Raw genomic sequence first — 13,780 nt, 5'->3', positions numbered from 1 at the left:
TAATACCGCCAAGGAAATGGCACAAGCGCACACACACAAGCATCCTCGGAAGAGGACAGTTCGAGTGACAGGTCAAATCCAAGAGTTCCGAAGACTACCTCCAGGAACAATCGGGAACAAGACCGATTACAAGTCGTCGAGTCTGTTACTGGGCGAACACGAGATGCGCACAGGAAATCGATCAGCCCTCACAATGGCCCAAGGCCAGAGATCGGACTGCTACGATTTAACCCAACAATCATCGTGCCACTCTTCGCAGAGAGGTGATAGACGCCAAGGAGCCCGCGCATAGCAATCGAGGTGTAAAAAGGGCGTTGAAGGCAGGAAGCCTGGACGAAAGAGACTACGAGGTCACCTCGAAGCGGTCTAAGAGTCGGGCGCACTTGGGGCGACTACCAGTGCCAACCCCTTATCCCGCGGTGCGTCCGACACAGAGAAATTTCCAAGGCGGCCAAGGAGCCTCCCCGCATAGCAATCGGGGTGTGAGCTTACAGATGCAGCATTGATAGCAATCGAGGTGTGAGGCGAAGGATGCAGAAGTGAGAGCCGAGGGATGTAGCAGAGATAGCAATCGGGGTGTGTGATGCAGCAGAGATAGCAATCGAGGTGTGCGGTGGGAAGGGCCCAGCAGCCAGATGCATGAAGCGACGGATGAAGCAGTGATGACAACTGGGCTGTGAGGAGAGGAGGGATGCAGCCAAGAAAGCAATCAGGGCTCGAGGCAAGGGATGCATCAAGGATAGCAATCATGTTGTGAGGCGAGATTCCATAGGCTAAACGTGAGAGGCTGCAGGGTCGACTCAGAGAGGTCTATGCATGTGAGAGGCTGAAAGCAAGGTCGACTCGGAGCGGTCTATGCATCAGGCGCGCTTGGGGCGACTACCAGTGCCAACCCCTTATCCCGCGACGCGTCCGACAAAGAGAACGTTCCAAGGCGGCAGAGGAGGTTACCAGCCGAAGGATGCAGTAGCGATAACAGGTATAGTTCCGCGGCGGCCGAGAAGACTCACCGCATAGGAATCGGGATGCGAGGCGAAGGATGCGCCGGGAAGGCCCCGACGACTAGGAAGAGGCTGCAGGGCCGCCTCGGAATGGTCCAAGCATCGGACGCGATTGGGACGACTACCAGTGCCAACCCCTTATCCCGCGATGCGTCCGATACACAGATAGTTCCAACGCGGCCGAGGAGCCTCACCGCATATCAATCGGGGTGTGAGGCGAGGGATGGGGCGGGAAGGCCCCAACGGCTACACGGAAGAGGCTTCAGGGCCACCTCGGTATGGTCCAAGCATCGGACGCGCTTGGGGCGACTACCAGTGCCAACCCCTTATCCCGCGATGCGTCCGATACACAGAAGGTTGCAAGGCGGCCGAGGAGCCTCACCGCATAGCAATCGGGGGTGCGAGGCGACGGATGCGGCGAGATGGCCCCAATGGCTAGACGGAAGAGGCTTCAGGGCCGCCTCGGAATGGTCCGAGCATCGGACGCGCTTGGGGCGACTACCAGTGACAACCCCTTATCCCGCGATGCGTCCGATACGAAGACGGTTCCAAGGCGGCCGAGGAGCCTCACCGCATAGCAATCGGGGGTGCGAGGCGACGGATGGCCCCAACGGCTAGACGGAAGAGGCTTCAGGGCCGCCTCGGAATGGTCCAAGCATCGGACGCGCTTGGGGCGACTACCAGTGACAACCCCTTATCCCGCGATGCGTCCGATTCGAAGATGGTTCCAAAGCGGCCGAGGAGCATCACCGCATAGCAATCGGGGTGCGAGGTGGGGGATGCGGCGAGATGGCCCCAACGGCTAGACGGAAGAGGCTGCAGGGCCGCCTCGGAATAGTCCAAGCATCGGACGCGCTTGGGGCGACTACCAGTGACAACCCCTTATCCTGCGATGCGTCCGATACGAAGATAGTTCCAAGGCGGTCGAGGAGCCTCACCGCATAGCAATCGGGGTGCGAGGTGGGGGATGCGGCGAGATGGCCCCAACGGCTAGACGAAAGAGGCTGCAGGGCCGCCTCGGAATAGTCCAAGCATCGGACGCGCTTGGGGCGACTACCAGTGACAACCCCTTATCCCGCGATGCGTCCGATACGAAGATAGTTCCAAGGTGGCCCAGGAGCCTCACCGCATAGCAATCCGGGTGCAAGGGGGGGGATGCGGCGAGATGGCCCCAACGGCTAGACGGAAGAGGCCACAGGGCCGCCTCGAAATAGTCCAAGCATCGGAGCCTCACCGCATAGCAATCCGGGTGCAAGGGGGGGATGCGGCGAGATGGCCCCAACGGCTAGACGGAGGAGGCCACAGGGCCGCCTCGGAATAGTCCAAGCATCGGACGCGCTTGGGGCGACTACCAGTGACAACCCCTTATCCCGCGATGCGTCCGATACGAAGATAGTTCCAAGGCGGCCGAGGAGCCTCACCGCATAGCAATCGGGGTGCGAGGTGGGGGATGCGGCGAGATGGCCCCAACGGCTAGACGGAAGAGGCTGCAGGGCCGCCTCGGAATAGTCCAAGCATCGGACGCGCTTGGGGCGACTACCAGTGACAACCCCTTATCCCGCGATGCGTCCGATACGAAGATAGTTCCAAGGCGGCCGAGGAGCCTCACCGCATAGCAATCGGGGTGCGAGGTGGGGGATGCGGCGAGATGGCCCCAACGGCTAGACGGAAGAGGCTGCAGGGCCGCCTCGGAATAGTCCAAGCATCGGACGCGCTTGGGGCGACTACCAGTGACAACCCCTTATCTCGCGATGCGTCCGATACGAAGATAGTTCCAAGGCGGCCGAGGAGCCTCACCGCATAGCAATCGGGGTGCGAGGTGGGGGATGCGGCGAGATGGCCCCAACGGCTAGACGGAAGAGGCCACAGGGCCGCCTCGGAATAGTCCAAGCATCGGACGCAGCTTGGGGCGACTACCAGTGACAACCCCTTATCCCGCGATGCGTCCGATACGAAGATAGTTCCAAGGCGGCCGAGGAGCCTCACCGCATAGCAATCGGGGTGCGAGGTAGGGGATGCGGCGAGATGGCCCCAACGGTTAGACGAAAGAGGCTGCAGGGCCGCCTCGGAATAGTCCAAGCATCGGACGCGCTTGGGGCGACTACCAGTGACAACCCCTTATCCCGCGATGCGTCCGATACGAAGATAGTTCCCACGCGGCCGAGGAGCCTCACCGCATAGCAATCGGGGTGCGAGGCGAGGGATGCGGCGAGATGGCCCCAAAGGCTAGACGGAAGAGGCTGCAGGGCCGCCTCGGAATAGTCCAAGCATCGGACGCGCTTGGGGTGACTACCACTGCCAACCCCTTATCCCGCGATGCGTCCGATACGAAGATAGTTCCGAGGCAGCCGAGGAGGTGGGGGATGCGGCGAGATGGCCCCAACGGCTAGACGGAAGAGGCTGCAGGGCCGCCTCGGAATAGTCCAAGCATCGGACGTCCTTGGGGCGACTACCAGTGACAACCCCTTATCCCGCGATGCGTCCGATACGAAGATAGTTCCCAGGCGGCCGAGGAGCCTCACTGCATAGCAATCGGGGTGCGAGGTGAGGGATGCGGCGAGATGGCCCCAAAGGCTAGACGGAAGAGGCTGCAGGGCCGCCTCGGAATAGTCCAAGCATCGGACGCGCTTGGGGCGACTACCACTGCCAACCCCTTATCCCGCGATGCGTCCGATACACAGATAGTTCCGAGGCAGCCGAGGAGGTGGGGGATGCGGCGAGATGGCCCCAACGGCTAGACGGAAGAGGCTGCAGGGCCGCCTCGGAATAGTCCAAGCATCGGACGCGCTTGGGGCGACTACCAGTGACAACCCCTTATCCCGCGATGCGTCCGATACGAAGATAGTTCCCAGGCGGCCGATGAGCCTCACCGCATAGCAATCGGGGTGCGAGGCGAGGGATGCGGCGAGATGGCCCCAAAGGCTACACGGAAGAGGCTGCAGGGCCGCCTCGGAATAGTCCAAGCATCAGACGCGCTTGGGGCGACTACCACTGCCAACCCCTTATCCCGCGATGCGTCCGATACACAGATAGTTCCGAGGCGGCCGAGGAGCCTCACAGCATAGCAATCGTGGTGCGAGGTGGGGGATGCGGCGAGATGGCCCCAATGGCTGACGAAAGAGGCTTCAGGGCCGCCTCGGAATGGTCCAAGCATCGGACGCGCTTGGGGCGACTACCACTGCCAACCCCTTATCCCGCGATGCGTCCGATACACAGATAGTTCCGAGGCGGCCGAGGAGCCTCACAGCATAGCAATCGGGGTGCGAGGCGAGGGATGCGGCGAGAAAGCCCCAACGGCTAGAGGGAAGAGGCTTCAGGTCCGCCTCGGAATGGTCCAAGCATCGGACGCGCTTGGGGCGACTACCAGTGACAACCCCTTATCCCGCGACGCGTCCGATACACAGATAGTTCCAAGGCGGCCGAGGAGCCTCACCGCATAGCAATCGGGGTGCGAGGCGAGGGATGCGGCGAGAAGGACCCAACGGCTAGACGGAAGAGGCTTCAGGGCCGCCTCGGAATGGTCCAAGCATCGGACGCGCTTGGGGCGACTACCAGTGACAACCCCTTATCCCGCGACGCGTCCGATACACAGATAGTTCCAAGGCGGCCGAGGAGCCTCACCGCATAGCAATCGGGGTGCGAGGCGAGGGATGCGGCGAGAAGGACCCAACGGCTAGACGGAAGAGGCTTCAGGGCCGCCTCGGAATGGTCCAAGCATCGGACGCGCTTGGGGCGACTACCAGTGACAACCCCTTATCCCGCGACGCGTCTGATACACAGATAGTTCCAAGGCGGCCGAGGAGCCTCACCGCATAGCAATCGGGGTGCGAGGCGAGGGATGCGGCGAGAAGGACCCAACGGCTAGACGGAAGAGGCTTCAGGGCCGCCTCGGAATGGTCCAAGCATCGGACGCGCTTGGGGCGACTACCAGTGACAACCCCTTATCCCGCGACGCGTCCGATACACAGATAGTTCCAAGGCGGCCGAGGAGCCTCACCGCATAGCAATCGGGGTGCGAGGCGAGGGATGCGGCGAGAAGGACCCAACGGCTAGACGGAAGAGGCTTCAGGGCCGCCTCGGAATGGTCCAAGCATCGGACGCGCTTGGGGCGACTACCAGTGACAACCCCTTATCCCGCGACGCGTCCGATACACAGATAGTTCCAAGGCGGCCGAGGAGCCTCACCGCATAGCAATCGGGGTGCGAGGCGAGGGATGCGGCGAGAAGGACCCAACGGCTAGACGGAAGAGGCTTCAGGGCCGCCTCGGAATGGTCCAAGCATCGGACGCGCTTGGGGCGACTACCGTTGCCAACCCCTTATCCCGCGATGCGTCTGATACACAGATAGTTCCGAGGCGGCCGAGGAGCCTCACCGCATAGCAATCGGGTTGCGAGGCAGATTATTGGGAAGGGAACCCCCTGGGATGCGGCTCAAGCAGTGCCCAAAGGGACTGGAATGCGGAATCACATCGAGAGACCCAAATGCTATACGAGGGCTCAAATCGAATTATCGATTTGGCCACGACATGGACGCATCGGAACGACTACCTTTGCCGAACCACTCGCAATTGCATCCATACCGAAACCAATAGACATTTCCGTTAGAGCCCTCGCATAGCATTCGGGAATCTCGCATGCCCCTCTAAATCGACCAATGCTGGCGCTCAATGAAAATCCGAGCGCTACCACCGTTCGAGCGCCAGCATTGGTCGAGTTAGAGGGGCACGGGGGAGAATGCTCCAGTCAACACCTCCCCTATATAAGTTATTTGTCCGATTCTCGCACAACCGTAGTCTGCCTCGTCGAATCAAACAACGGTCCCAGATTTCGACTTCCGTTCCGTAGAGACCCAAAAGCTAGATGGAGGCTCGCAAGAAAGAGAGTCGGCACATAGCAATCAGGTTTCTCGAACGTTTAGGGACCGAGCTCACTTGCGGATAGGGCAAAATCCGCCAAGCAACCCAAAAGCTAGACGGGGGCTCGAATCGAATCGCCTAGGCGGCCACAACAACGACGTGTTAGATCGACTACCAGTGCCAAACCATTCAGCAAGACTAGTTTGTGTCGAGGCCGGATAGAGATTCTCAGAGAGCGCCCGCATAGCATTTAGGAGACCTGCCGCGTCCCTCACACTCGACAAATGGTGGTGCACGTTTATAAATCCGAGCGATCCCAACCCTTTCAAGCACCAACATCGGTCGAGATAGAGGGGCACGGAGGGGGCTGCGTGAGACAACACAGTCCCCTATATAAGTTATTTGTCCGATTCTCACACATCCGAAGAATGGTCATCAAATCGGACAACAGCCCAAACTTCCGACTTCCGTCCCAGAAAGCCCAAGAGCTATCTAAAACGTTCATGGCCGGAACTCGATCGCGGCTATACCAGTCCGCCAAGCAACCCAAAAGCTAGACTGGAGCTCTAGTTGAATCACCTCTGTGGCCACTGCAAGGACGTGTTGGAGCGACTACCATTGCCGAACCATTCCGCAGGTCGAGTCCATACCAAGGCCGCATAGAGATTCACGATGAGCTCCTGCATAGCAATCAGGAGACTTGCCGTGTCCATCACAATCGATAAATCCTGGTGCAAGATTTTTGCATCCGAGCTCTCCAACCAGTAGAGCACCAGCATCAATCGACATAAACGGGCACGGGGGGAGGATGCTCGAGAACACTACCTCCCCTATATAAGTTATTTGTCCGATTCTCAAGCAGCCGAAGTCTGGTCATCGAATCGGGTCAAAGACCACAACTTCCGACTTTACCCACAATGCAAGTCATCGAATCGAACATCGGCCCCCGAGTCGGACTCCATGCGTATGTCAGGTCATCGGACCCAAATTCTGCCTTCCTGCGCATGGCGGGCCATCAATATCAACTCGGTCATCGGACCCAAACTCCGCCTTTCTGCGTATGGCACGCCTTCAAATCGGTCATCGGACCCAAATTCCGCCTTCCTATGCATGGCGGGCCATCAACATCAACTCGGTCATCGGACCCAAATTCCGCCTTTCTGCGCATGGCACGCCATCAACTCGGTCATCGGACCCAAATTCCGCCTTCCTGCGCATGGCAGGTCATCGGACACAAATTCAGACCTCGCGAATATGCATACGTATCGAATCGGTCATCGGACCCAACTTCCGACTTCATCCATACTGTAGGGTCTCTGAGGTTGGCGCGGTGCGCTCACCCAGGGGAGTCGACCCATCGAAGCATACACCTCCCCTATATAAGCTATTTGTCCGATTCCCACACCTGTGTAGTTTGCACCTCTGACCAGGACATCGACCCCAACTTCCGAACTCGACTGCAACGACGGCACCAGCGCCTTGGTGCGCACCTTGCGACGCACAGTCCCAACATTCGCCTTCCTGCACATGGCAGGTCATCGGACCCAAATTCCGACCTCGCGAGTATGCCTACATATCGAATCGGTCATCGGACCCAACTTCCGACTTCATCCATACCGTAGGGTCTTTGAGGTTGGCGCGGTGCGCTCAACCCGGGGAGTCGACCCAACGAAGCATACACCTCCCCTATATAAGCTATTTGTCCGATTCCCACACCTGTGTAGTTTGCACCTCCGATCAGGACATCGACCCCAACTTCCGAACTCGCCTGCAACGACCGAACCAGCGCCTTGGTGCGCACCTTGCAACGCACAGTGCCAACATTCGCCTTCCTCAACATGGCAGGTCATCGGACCCAAATTCCGACCTCGCGAGTATGCCTACATATCGAATCGGTCATCGGACCCAACTTCCGACTTCATCCATACCGTAGGGTCTTTGAGGTTGGCGCGGTGCGCTCAACCCGGGGAGTCGACCCAACGAAGCATACACCTCCCCTATATAAGCTATTTGTCCGATTCCCACACCTGTGTAGCTTGCACCTCCGATCAGGACATCGACCCCAACTTCCGAACTCGACTAAAAAGACCGCACCAGCGCCTTGGTGTGCACCTTGCAACGCACAGTGCCAACATTCGCCTTCCTACACATGGCAGGTCATCGGACCCAAATTCCGACCTCATGAGCATACCTACTAATCGAATCGGTCATCGGACCCAACTTCCGACTTCATCCATACCGTAGGGTCTTTGAGGTTGGCGCGGTGCGCTCAACCTGGGGAGTCGACCCATCGAAGCATACACCTCCCCTATATAAGCTATTTGTCCGATTCCGACACCTGTGTAGTTTGCACCTCCGCTCAGGACATCGACCCCAACTTCCGAACTCGCCTGCAACGACCGAACCAGCGCCTTGGTGCGCACCAAAAGTGCGCACTTTTGGTGCGCACCAAAAGTGCGCACTTTTGGAGGGCACTTTTTGGAGGGCACTTTTCTGCGCTCCAAAGGTGCGCACTTTTGGAGGGCACTTTTTGGAGGGCACTTTTCTGCGCTCCAAAGGTGCGCACTTTTGGAGGGCACTTTTTGGAGGGCACTTTTCTGCGCTCCAAAGGTGCGCACTTTTGGAGGGCACTTTTTGGAGGGCACTTTTCTGCGCTCCAAAGGTGCGCACTTTTGGAGGGCACTTTTTGGAGGGCACTTTTCTGCGCTCCAAAGGTGCGCACTTTTGGAGGGCACTTTTTGGAGGGCACTTTTCTGCGCTCCAAAGGTGCGCACTTTTGGAGGGCACTTTTTGGAGGGCACTTTTCTGCGCTCCAAAGGTGCGCACTTTTGGAGGGCACTTTTGTGCACTCCAAAGGTGCGCACTTTTGGAGGGCACTTTTCCTGCGCTCCAAAGGTGCACACCTAGGTGAGCACCTTCGACCACACCTTGTAGCACACCAAACTCTGACTTTCGACTTCATCCGCAATGCAGGGTCTTTGAGGTTGGCGCAATGCGCACAACCAGGGGAGTCGACCCATCAAACCCAACACCTCCCCTATATAAGCTATTTGTCTGATTCTCATACATGCGTAGCCTGCAAGAGCAATTAGGACATCGACCCCAACTTTCGGCTTCTAAACGAAAACAAGGTCTTTGAGGTTGGCGCAGTGCGCACAACCAGGGGAGTCAACCCACCGAATGCAACACCTCCCCTATATAAGCTATTTGTCTGATTCTCATACATGCGTAGACTGCAGCAATGATTAGGACATCCACCCCAACTTTTGACTTCTTAAACAAGACAGGGTCTTTGAAGTTGGTGCAGTGCACACAACCAGGGGAGTCGACCCATCAAACGCAACACCTCCCCTATATAAAGCTATTTGTCCGATTCTCATACGTGTAGTCTGCAGCAGCGATTACGACATCGACCCCAACTTCCGAATTCGTTTGCATTGACCGCACCAAAGGTGCGCGCCTTGGTGTGCACCCTGGAGTGCACTTTGGTGCTCACCTCGGTGCACACTTTGGTGTGCACCAAAGGTGCGCACCTTGGAGCGCACCAAAGGTGTACACTTTGGAGCGCACCACATAGGGTCTTTGAGAGGTTGGCGCAGTGCGCACACCAAGGTGGGTGTTGAGGTGCGTGTCGAGGTGGGTGGGTGCTAGGGTGCGCTCCATGGTGGGTGCCAGGGTGGGTGCGTGCTAGGGTGGATTCCAAAGAGGGTCATAGGGTGGGTGCCAAGGTGGGTTGGTGATATAGTGGGTTCAAAGGTGGGTACTAGGGTGGGTTCCAAGGTGGGTCACAAGTTGGGTGCCAGGATGCGTGGGTGTTAGGTTGGGTGCCAAGGTGGGCTCCTGCGTGGGTGGGTGCTAGGGTGGGTTTCAAGGTGGACGCGAGGGCGGGTGCCAAGGTGGGTAACAAGTTGGGTGTTAGGATGGGTGAGTGCTAGAGTGGGTGCCAAGGTGGGTGGGTGCTAAGGTGGATGCCAAGGTGGTTCACAGGGTGGGTGGGTTCTAGGGTGAGTTCCAAGGTGGGTCACAGGTTCAGTGCTAGGGTGGGTGTCAAGGCGGGTGTCGAGGTGCCTGGGTGCTAGGGTGTGGATGCCAATGTGGGTCATAGGGTGGGTACTAGGGTGGGCTGCAATGTGGGTGCCAAGGTGGGTAACATGCTCGGTGGGTTCTAAATTGGGTGCCAGGGTGGGTGTGCACCCACCTTGCCCGAGGTGGGTGCCAAGGTGCCAGTGTGGGTGGGTGCTAAGGTGGATGCCAAGGTGGGTGAGAAGGTGGGTGATAGGTTGAGTGGTAGGATGGGTGGGTGCCAAGATGGGTCACAGGGTGGGTGCAAGGGTGGGTAGGTGCTAGGGTTGGTGTCAGGGTGGGTGGGTGCTAGGTTGGGTTCCAAGGTGGGTGCGAGGGTGAGTGTCAAGGTGGGTCACAGGTTAGGTGCTAGGATGGGTGAGTGCTAGGGTGCAAAGGTGCCAGGGTGGGTGCTAGGATGGGTCGATGCTAGGGTGAGTGGCAAGGTGGGTCCACAAGTGTCAAGGTGGGTGCCGAGGTGGGTGCCAAGTTGGGTTCCAAGGTGGGTGCCAACGTGGGTGCTAGGGTGCGTGGGTTAAAGGGTGTGTCACAACGTGGGTGCCAGGATGGGTGCGCACCCACACTGGCCAAGACGGGTGCAAGGTTGGGTTCCAAGCCCGGTCACAGGCTGGGTGCTAGGAAGGGTGGGTGCCAAGGTGGGCACCAGGGTGGGTGCACCCACCCTGGCCAAGGTGGGTCACGGGGTGGGTCCTAGGGTGGGTAACGGGGTGGGTACTAAGGTGCGTGCCAAGGTGGGTCATAGGGTGGGTGCCAAGGTGGGCACCAGGGTGGGTGTGCACCAACCCTAGCCAGGGTAGGTCACGGGGTGGTTGTCGGGGTGGGCTTCAAGGAGCCAAGGTGGGTGGCAAGTAGCCAAGTTGCGTGCCAAGGTGGGTGTCGGGGTGGGTGCCAAGGATCCAAGGTGGGTGCCAAGGAACCAAGGTGGGTGTCTGGGTGGGTGCCGAGGTGGGAGCCAGGGTGGGTCCCAAGGTGAGTGCAAAGGTGGGTGCCAGGGTCAAGGTGAGTGCCAATGTGGGTTCCAAGGTGCCAGGGTCAGGGTGAGTGCCAATGTGGGTTCAAAGGTGCTAAGTTGGGTGCGAGGTTGGGTGTGAGGGTGGGTGGGTGCCAAGGTGTGCTAGGTGGAAGCCCGGGTGGGTCGGCATCCCATGGGTGTCGAGTTGGGTGCCTGATGGGTGCTTCTTGTCAAGTTTTAGTCGTCGGGACTCATTTCGAGCCTTAGAGGTCGTTTCTTGTCCGGTTGCCCTGTCTTCGACCTGGGAACCCAATTTTGGTCCTCGGGTCCCATTTTTTTTTGTCTCGCATCCCACTTTTGGCCTGTGGCCTTTTCGGGGTCGATTCTCGTTTTGGGCATCAGAGCATGTTTCTTCTCCTAAAACCCAATATTTGTTTATTAAGTCTCGGAACACATTTTTGTTCTCGTGGACCCATCATGGGTCTTGGAACGCATTTGTGGTCCTTGGGTCCCATTTTGCATCCCGAAACTTGTGTTTTGGTGCTTGATCCCTATTTTGGGTGCCCACCTTGCACCAAGTGCGCACCCGGGGCAAACCGAGCGCCTTGGTGCACCGGGGCAAGATCGAGCGTGCACCCGAGGCGCCCCGAACATGCACCAAGGTGCACTCGGCCCACATGTGAGCGCAGGTCGTTGCGCCCGAGGTGGTGTGTGGGCACCGCGTTGCAGACGGGACACTGCACGCACACGACGCCCCGTCCAGGTGCACGCACGTAGGCCGGGCCGGGTGCACACCCGATGCCCTAGCAAGGTGCGCGCACCCGGGCAGGGCTCACACTTGGCGAACGGGGCGCACTTCGCGAGGGAGGGTGTGCACCTCGACGGGGGTGGGTGGCCGGGGTGGATTCGCACGTGGGTCGCGGTTTGCTAAGTACACACTGCGACAAGCTCATAACGGGTGCGATCATACCAGCGTTAGTGCACCGGATCCCATCAGAACTCCGCAGTTAAGCGCGCTTGGGCCGGAGTAGTACTGGGATGGGTGACCTCCCGGGAAGTCCCGGTGTTGCACCCTTTTTTAGTTTTTCGCCGGGCGTCGCAATGCTATTTGAATTAACCTTTTGCCCGTTTGCGTTCTCGTCGGGGCCGGGCCGGGCCGGGGTGCGTTGCCCGCACTACCGCGCGCGTCGGGGCGACACCGAGCGCGCACCCGAGGCGCCCCGAGCACACAGGCCACGGTGCAACCCGGGCGTTGTGCGCGCACCCCGGTGCGCCCGAGGTGCTGCGCGCGCACCCAGGTGAAATCGGTGTGCACCTCGGCCAGTGCGCGCTCGGTCGAGTCGCGCACGTTGGCCAAGGTGCACGGTGATGTTTCTTACTCTAAGGTTCCGCACCAGACGCCCGGGACAGGTGAGCGAAGCTGGGCGGGGCCGGGTGCGCGCCCGGGGCAGGTGCACGCAGCTGGAGAGAGCTTTGGAGCGCACCAGAGGTGCGCACCTTGGAGCACACTTCGGAGCGCACCAATGATGCGCTCCATTCAAAAGTTTCCTGAAAAGGCAAAAAAAGTTGAGATTATAGAATTTCCCACTTGAGAGATTGTAAAAAAAAAAAATTTAAAATGAAGGAAACGCGGGTGCCAAGGTGTGCGCGCCCGGGTGCGCAGCCCAGCCAAGGTGTGCGCACCAAGGCGCCCACCCTGGCGAAGGTGCACGCAAGGTGCGCACCCGAGGCAAACCGGACAATTAACCCAACTTTCGACTTCGCGCGCACCTGCGCACCTTGGAGCGCACTTCGGAGCGCTCCTTGGTGCGCACCAATCTTGGGCACCTCGGAGTGCACCATGGCGCCCACCAAGGTGCGCACCCGCGGCAAACCGAGCTTCGACTTCGTGCGCACCTTGGAGGCGCCCACCAAGGTGCGCAGCCCAGCCAAGGCGTGCGCATCAAGGTGCGCACCCGGGGCAAACCGAGCTCCGACTTCGTACGCACCATGGAGCGCACAAAAGGTGCGCAACCCAGCCAAGGTGTGCGCACCCCGGGCAAACCGAGCTCCGAATCGTGCGCACCAGAGGTGCACGCCATCGTGCGCACCTTGGAGCACACTTCGGAGCCCTCCTTGGTGCGCACCGATGTTGCGCACCTCGGAGCGCACCCGGGGAAAACAATGCAATTAACCCGACTTTTGACTTCGTGCGCACCTCGAAGCGCTCTCGGGTTCGCACCTCGGAGCACACCGAGGTGCGCACCTTTGATGCGCTGCCTTCACCAATTTCCAGAAAAGGCAAGAAAACATTGAGAAGGTGTGCGCACCGAGGTGCCCACCCTGGCGAAGGTGCACGCGAGGTGCGCACCCGGGGCAAACCGGGCTCCGACTTCGTGCACGCCATGCTGCGCACCTTGGAGGGCCATGGTGCGCACCTTGGAGCAAACTTCGGAGCGCTCAATGGTGCCCAACCCAGCCAAGGTGCCCACCGCGGCGAAGGTGCACGCGAGGTGCGCACCCGGGGCAAACCGGGCTCCGACTTCGTGCACGCCGCACCTTGGAGCACACTTCGGAGCGCTCCTTGGTGCGCACCAGGGCGCGCAAACCAGCCGAGGTGCCCACCCCGGCAAAGGTGCACGCGAGGTGCGCACCCGGGGCAAACCGGGCTCCGACTTCGTGCACGCCATGGTGCGCACCCGGGGCAAACCGGACTCCGACTTCGTGCAGGCCGCACCTTGGAGCACACTTCGGAGCGCTCCTTGGTGCGCACCATGGTGCCCACCAGGGCGCGCAACCCAGCCAAGGTCTGCACACCAAGGTGCCCACCCCGGCGAAGGTGCACGCGAGGTGCGCACCCGGGGCAAACCGGGCTCCGACTTCGTGCACGCCATGGTGCCCACCGCGGC

The 13,780-nt window shown here is 59.7% G+C and overlaps 1 non-coding gene across 1 annotated transcript; it reads left to right on the top strand.

The window, feature by feature from the left end:
* The first annotated feature begins 11,848 nt into the window (after positions 1–11,848).
* LOC131865424 (5S ribosomal RNA) lies at positions 11,849–11,967 on the top strand. Its single transcript, XR_009364146.1, has one exon. It is a non-coding gene; the product is annotated as a 5S ribosomal RNA (ribosomal RNA).
* Positions 11,968–13,780: the final 1,813 nt, after the last annotated feature.

This window comes from Cryptomeria japonica, unplaced genomic scaffold, assembly GCF_030272615.1.
Source record: "Cryptomeria japonica unplaced genomic scaffold, Sugi_1.0 HiC_scaffold_111, whole genome shotgun sequence".
Lineage (NCBI taxonomy): Eukaryota > Viridiplantae > Streptophyta > Pinopsida > Cupressales > Cupressaceae > Cryptomeria > Cryptomeria japonica.
This window is presented reverse-complemented; position numbering and strand designations above follow the sequence as displayed.